Source organism: Saimiri boliviensis, chromosome 9 (genome assembly GCF_048565385.1).
Source record: "Saimiri boliviensis isolate mSaiBol1 chromosome 9, mSaiBol1.pri, whole genome shotgun sequence".
In the NCBI taxonomy this organism is placed as follows: Eukaryota; Metazoa; Chordata; class Mammalia; order Primates; family Cebidae; genus Saimiri; species Saimiri boliviensis.
In genome coordinates, this window is record NC_133457.1 from 46,383,181 (window position 1) to 46,389,180 (window position 6,000).

A 6,000-nucleotide genomic window follows, 5' to 3' on the forward strand; every position below is an offset into this window, starting at 1 on the left:
TAAGTTCCAAGATAAAGATGCCCACTAAGTACCAGTATAAGGAGATAGGAGAATGAGGCAAACCATCATGACAATTGCAGTCAAGATTTTGAGGAGCAGAACAGTGAGAAACGTGAGCATCACTCTTTAAAAACTGCTGCTTTAATAAAGGATTATTTCTGTTACACAGAACGAGTAGCTACCTCTATCTTGACATCCCAAAAGCTTACTCTTAAGACTTTTTTGCATGTTCTAAAGCTCTTTTTGTTGACTGTGTCAAATCTTGGAACAACCCCATGAGACTGTTAATTAATTCCACAGATGATCAATTTGCTCCCGTGTTGAAGTTCTATTAAAAGCACCAAGTCACCAGCAAAAGCAAAGATCGTGGTTTCTAATGCCATTTTCCAATAAAAGAAACCAACGCTCCTTGGAGAAATAGTTGATTCTAGGACTGGGGCAGGAACTATACAGGATTTCCTGTACATTTGGCCGTATATACAAATATACAGCTGGGAGCATTTTGCGGTATCGGAAAGTAAGGAAGTCCTAAAATAAAATGATGAGGGTATGTCAAGGGACACAGGAGCCAATCTGAAAGATCTCCCAACAGCCAGAGTCAGAAAAGTTTTGAGAAGCAAAATAAATAATGTAGTACTGGATTAGAATCCAAAGTGTAAAATAAGTATCCATGAGTCCCTACTGATACAAATAAATTATTGAGTAAACAGGTCACAAGAGAAGGTAGTTTCCAGTACAGAAGAATTCGAAATTATTTGTGTAGATATTCCTTCCTCAAGGAGGTAGAACTTAACTCCCCAGTTGTTGAACATGGCTGTATTTAGTGACTTACTGCTAAAGCATATATGTAAAGGGAGAAAAAAGCTTTACAAAGGAGAAATGTGGCAAATTGCATTGGCCAAGCAATCAAAGTTAACATCATCAGTGACAAGTCATGTTGATAACAGATACTCTTCAAGTAACGTGTTGAGAGAATGGCATTTTGCTTTCACGGTTTTCTTCCAAAAACCCATAACCACAATGTAATCATAGAAAAGCATCATATAAACCCAAACTGAGGAGCATTTTACAAAACAGTTGACCAGTACTCCTTGAAACCGTCAAGCTCATCAAAACCAAGGCACATCACAGAAACTGTCACAGACCAAAGAAAGCTACAGAGACATGATAAATAATAAATATAATGCATCCTGGATAGAATCCTGGGACAGAAAAAGGATGATGTTTTAGAGAAAAACTGATGAAATATGAATAAACCATAGAGTTCAATTAATAGTAATGTGCCAACGTTGATCTCTTAACTGTGACAAAAGCACCATGGTAAAGCAAGATTTAACATTAGGGGAAGTTGTGAAATACATGAGATCGCTCTTGATTATCTTTGTAACTTTTCTGTGAATCCGTGCTATTCTAAAACAGAAAGACCATTTTCCAAAAAAACAAGCAAACATCAAGTTACAACCAAAGATTTATTTCAGAAAATCTCTCTACAAAGAAATATGCAATGAATCAGCCTAACTGGGCAATTAATGGTTGTAGAAACAGGGCCTTTTTCATACTTGTTTTTTAAGAAGTTACTCACTGCAAGTCTGATGTCATCCATAGCCAAAGTCTTGCACTATGTAATGATGACCCAGCCACCTGTCCCCAGCCCCTACTCAAATACCCAAAGCCTAACACTGTTTCCACATAACTGTCCCCCAGGCCTTTCAAATGCATATCACAACAATCCATGTAAAATAAAGCTATGTATAGTGGTTGACTATTATTTTAAGACTTCAGATATCCAACTCATTTTCAGGAAGGCTGTTTGTGAATTCAGCCTCTTGGCCAGCCATAGTGATTTGCTCAGGCTTCAAAATGAATGAATCCATGTTATTAACCATTTGTGAACAAGGTCCACTGGCAAATAACCCAGCTGTTCTGAAAGAGTCAGAGCAGTTCTTGGGATCATTCAAAATAAACTGAAGCTAATTTTCTTCTGGTGTGGGGATAATGGGGTAGAAGTAAAGATTGTAAGTAATGTGAAGCCCCTCGCTAAAGTTTTGTTTGATTTTTTTGTTTGTTTGTTTTCTTTTGTTTTTGAGAGTCTCATTCCGTTGCCCAGGCTGGAGTGCAGTGGCGCGATCCCAGCTCACTGCAACCTCTTGCGTAGCTGGGACTACTGGCGTGCACCATCACGCCTTGCTAATTTTTTGTATTTTTAGTAGAGACGAGGTCTCACCATGTTGACCAGGCTGATCTCAAACTCCTAACCTCTCGTGATCCGGCCTCCCAAAGTGCTGGGATTACAGGCTGGAGCCATCACACCCAGCTCCCCTAAGATTCTAAAATCAGGAAGTTGGGCCCTGAGGCTGGACCTGAGGTTGAGAATTAAGACTCTCTTTTGCAGTTACTTTCCCGCCATCTTTCATTAATTCTTTCAACAATTATTTGTTGAGCACCTACAATGAACCTGATAGCTGTGACCTATTACAAGGTGGCTTTTAAACATCTAGAACAGAAGAAAAGCAAATGGAACCAGAAATGAAATAAATCAAGCCCAGAACCACCTGGATGCCAATTTCCACAGTTCTTAACCATGACCCAATGTTACATGGCATACAGTAGGTGCTTAATAAAATATTTGTTAAATGAATGAGTAAATACATCAGGCTTCCCCATAAATACCTCCCTGAATAACTAGATAGGAGGCTGGATCTGACGTCAAATTAAGAAATGATGTGGTAAGAACCTTTGGAAGGTCAGCACCCAAGAGTGAACTGCAGAGCCTCTTTACCAAATACACTCATCCTGGAGTTCCTGTGAGTCAAAGTGATGGAATGAGTGCAAGGAGCTTGTTAAGTTCCTTATTACAACAGTGCTCCTGTATTTCTCGGGTCTCTCTAATCTGAAAATAAGCTGAGCAAGATCAATACATCCCTCATATAAACTGAATGATCATTTGTGAGCAAATCTTTAAAAGCAGAGTAATCAACATGATGCTTTGGGGAAAGTAGCAAGTTAGAAATTAATAGAAGAGTATTTGGGTGCCAGGTGTGTCTCAGCTTTTCAGAGAACTTCAGACAGGTTATGCTACTTCTTTGTGACTCTGTTTCTTCCCCTAAAGAAGAGCGTGCAGTGAAGAGTTAGACTATAGTATCTCTCTAAAATCCCATCAGGGTCTAAAATCTTCTAATTCTAAGGCTATTACTCTAATAATTATAATAGCTATTCATATATGACACTGTTTGTTTTATGTGCTTTCCAAGTATTTTCTTACATAATCCTCACAACAATTGTATAAGGTAGGTACTGTTATTCCCATTTTCTGATGAGAAAACTGAAGCACAGAGAGATTAACGATAACAGGCTGCCCTCACTGTACATGATACCATGTTAACTGAAACTCGCGTATATTGAAATCATGCAAAGCAAGGGCACTGGTCTGATACGCACACATTTTTGTTTGCACAGTATCTTGAAAGCCAATCACTATACATGAACTCAAGCAATTCAGATTCAGGGTCTGCATGTTTAGCTTCTATCTACACTAATAGTTCTACAAAGGGTGGTTCCCAGAACAGAAACATCATCATCCATGAACTTGGTAGATATGCAACTTTTTGGACCACAGTTCGGACCAGCCGAATGAGAAACTCTGGGGCTGCAGCTTAGCTGTCTGCTTGCAAGCCCTCTAGGTGACTTTGATACAGGCCAAAGTCTGAGAACCACTGTTCCACAAGTGCCTGTTTAGTGACTCTTAGCAGATGTGGTGATGGAAGTCAGGAAGCGTAGTGCAATGGTCAGGGCATCCTCAAAGTTCATCTACTCTAAAGAACTAAGCATTCCTTCAGCAGAGAGGCAAAAGCTATAAAAAGGAAACATGCAAAAGTTAGGTCAACTTTCAAGCTGGTCCTTTTCTTTATAAGAGATAGGGGTCTCACGGGGTTGCTCAGGCTAGTCTCAAACTCTTGGGCTCAAGCAATCCTCCCACCTCGGCCTCTCTAGTAGCTGGGACTACTGGTGCACACTGTCATGCCCAGCTTCAGTTACCTTTAGAGACACCATCTTTTTCTTTTAACCATAGCACTTCTGTGAACAAAGAATAAGAAAAAAAAAAATCTGTTTTTTCCTTTAAAACTTGCCCATGACCTTTTTTTTCAGGTAGAAGTGTCTTTAGGATGTATCCCTGAGTTTCCAAAGCACTGGGCAGGGATTTAGCTGCGTGACTCCAATTAGACTCCACAGGAGAGAGCTGGAGCCACTGACGGGTGCTTTGAAGTCCTTACCTCTGTCGGACAGTCTCCCCTTCTTAGACACAGCGTCTGATATTCTGACAGTGGTGGAAGCATCTGACAGCCCTCTTATTTCTCTTCAGACCCAATGCTGTTCATTCAGTGGTCTTTTTCTAAGAGGCACACCAGATTCTCAGCTTGCTTTCTAAAAAGAAAAAAAAATAATAAAAGGAAAAACTCCAGGCTAAGATATTCAAATTGCCAAACCAATGGTGTCATGGGAGACCATTATAAAATCCTCTCTGAGTTAAATCTGCATGCCTCAAAGAGCAAAAAATTAATATACTGCCGTTACACAGTTGAGAGGGAAAATTAATTTATACAGAAACCCTTTCTAAGGCATGTTCAGACTGCCTGGATACTATTCTAAATGGGAGCATTATCTGCCTTCCCAAAATAATACACCATATGCCCTAATCTGGCAGACACAAAGATAATTACATGACTCTGGCAGAGCCCATATACTTGCTAATAAGTGGAAAAATAAGAATAATGAAAACCAAACTTAAGTTCAATCATTTTCAGAATTGTGACAGGGGAACTACCTACTACAATTAAATATGGTAAAAGGTAGAAAATGGGTCTCTTGCGTAGATTTCAAAAGCCAAATCTGGCTGGATGCAGAGGCTCACGCCTGCAATCCTAGCAATTTGGCAGGTCTCGGAGGGAAGATCACTTGAACCCAGAGCTCAAGGCCACCCTGGCCAACGTAACAAGACTCTGTCTCTACAAAAACTAAAAAAAGAGAAAAAAAATTCCAGGCACTGCCTAGCTACTAGGGAGGCGGAGGCGGGAGACTGCCTGAGCCCAGGGGTTCAAGACTGCAGCAAGCTGTGATTGCACCACTGCATTTCAGCCTGAGTAATAGAGCAAGACACTATCTTAAAAAGAAAAAAAAAGAGAAAAAAAAAGCCAAAGCCGCCCTCAGGAGACCCGTTTAATATACATCATATATATCAAAGAATACAAGGAATATTAACATGGAAAAGACAGTTGCTTGTGAATAAGTAAGGTAATCTCATATGATTCCAAGCCATCAGGCAATTTCTTCTCTAATAATCCATTGTTATAGGGATTCAATGAGGGTTCTTAATAAAACCAATGCTCAAAATGCCAAGTTCCACACAATTACCTTCAGTTTTAAGTAAAGAAAACTAAATGCAAGATGTGGTCTGGAAGTCGGATTTGCATCAGTACAAACCTATTTCAGATGACGGGACCACAGCCGTGAAAAACTCTAGCCTACAGTAAAAGATCACAGTCGAGCATTGGTGTATTATTTGGCACTCTCTTTTTCGGGTGAGTGATTTTTTTTTCCTAATCATTTTCTAGCTAAGCTACCAGGAATTCTCATTTCTAAGCTCCTGAGTCTTGATGTGTATTAAAAAGTGCTAAGTAACTGGAAATATCAAGTCTGACTCCACATGACTATGGAAGAAAGATGCGGAGACAGAAAAATAAAAAATGGTGCTTCTTTTACCCGGAAAATATCTGATTTTGATAAGAAATTTTTTTCCCCACAATTTTGCTCTTTATCTCCATCACCAATATGCCCCAGCAAGCTTTCCTGTCTTTAGAACAGAAGAAGAACGCTGCCCTCGTGGTGAGACGCTGGTGTGGGGAACCCAAGTGAAAAGCATCCAAGTCTCTCATGTACTATCTCAAGGAGAAAGCAGAATCCTGCTACACCAAGATGCGAGGCTCACCAGTCTCTGCAGAAGCT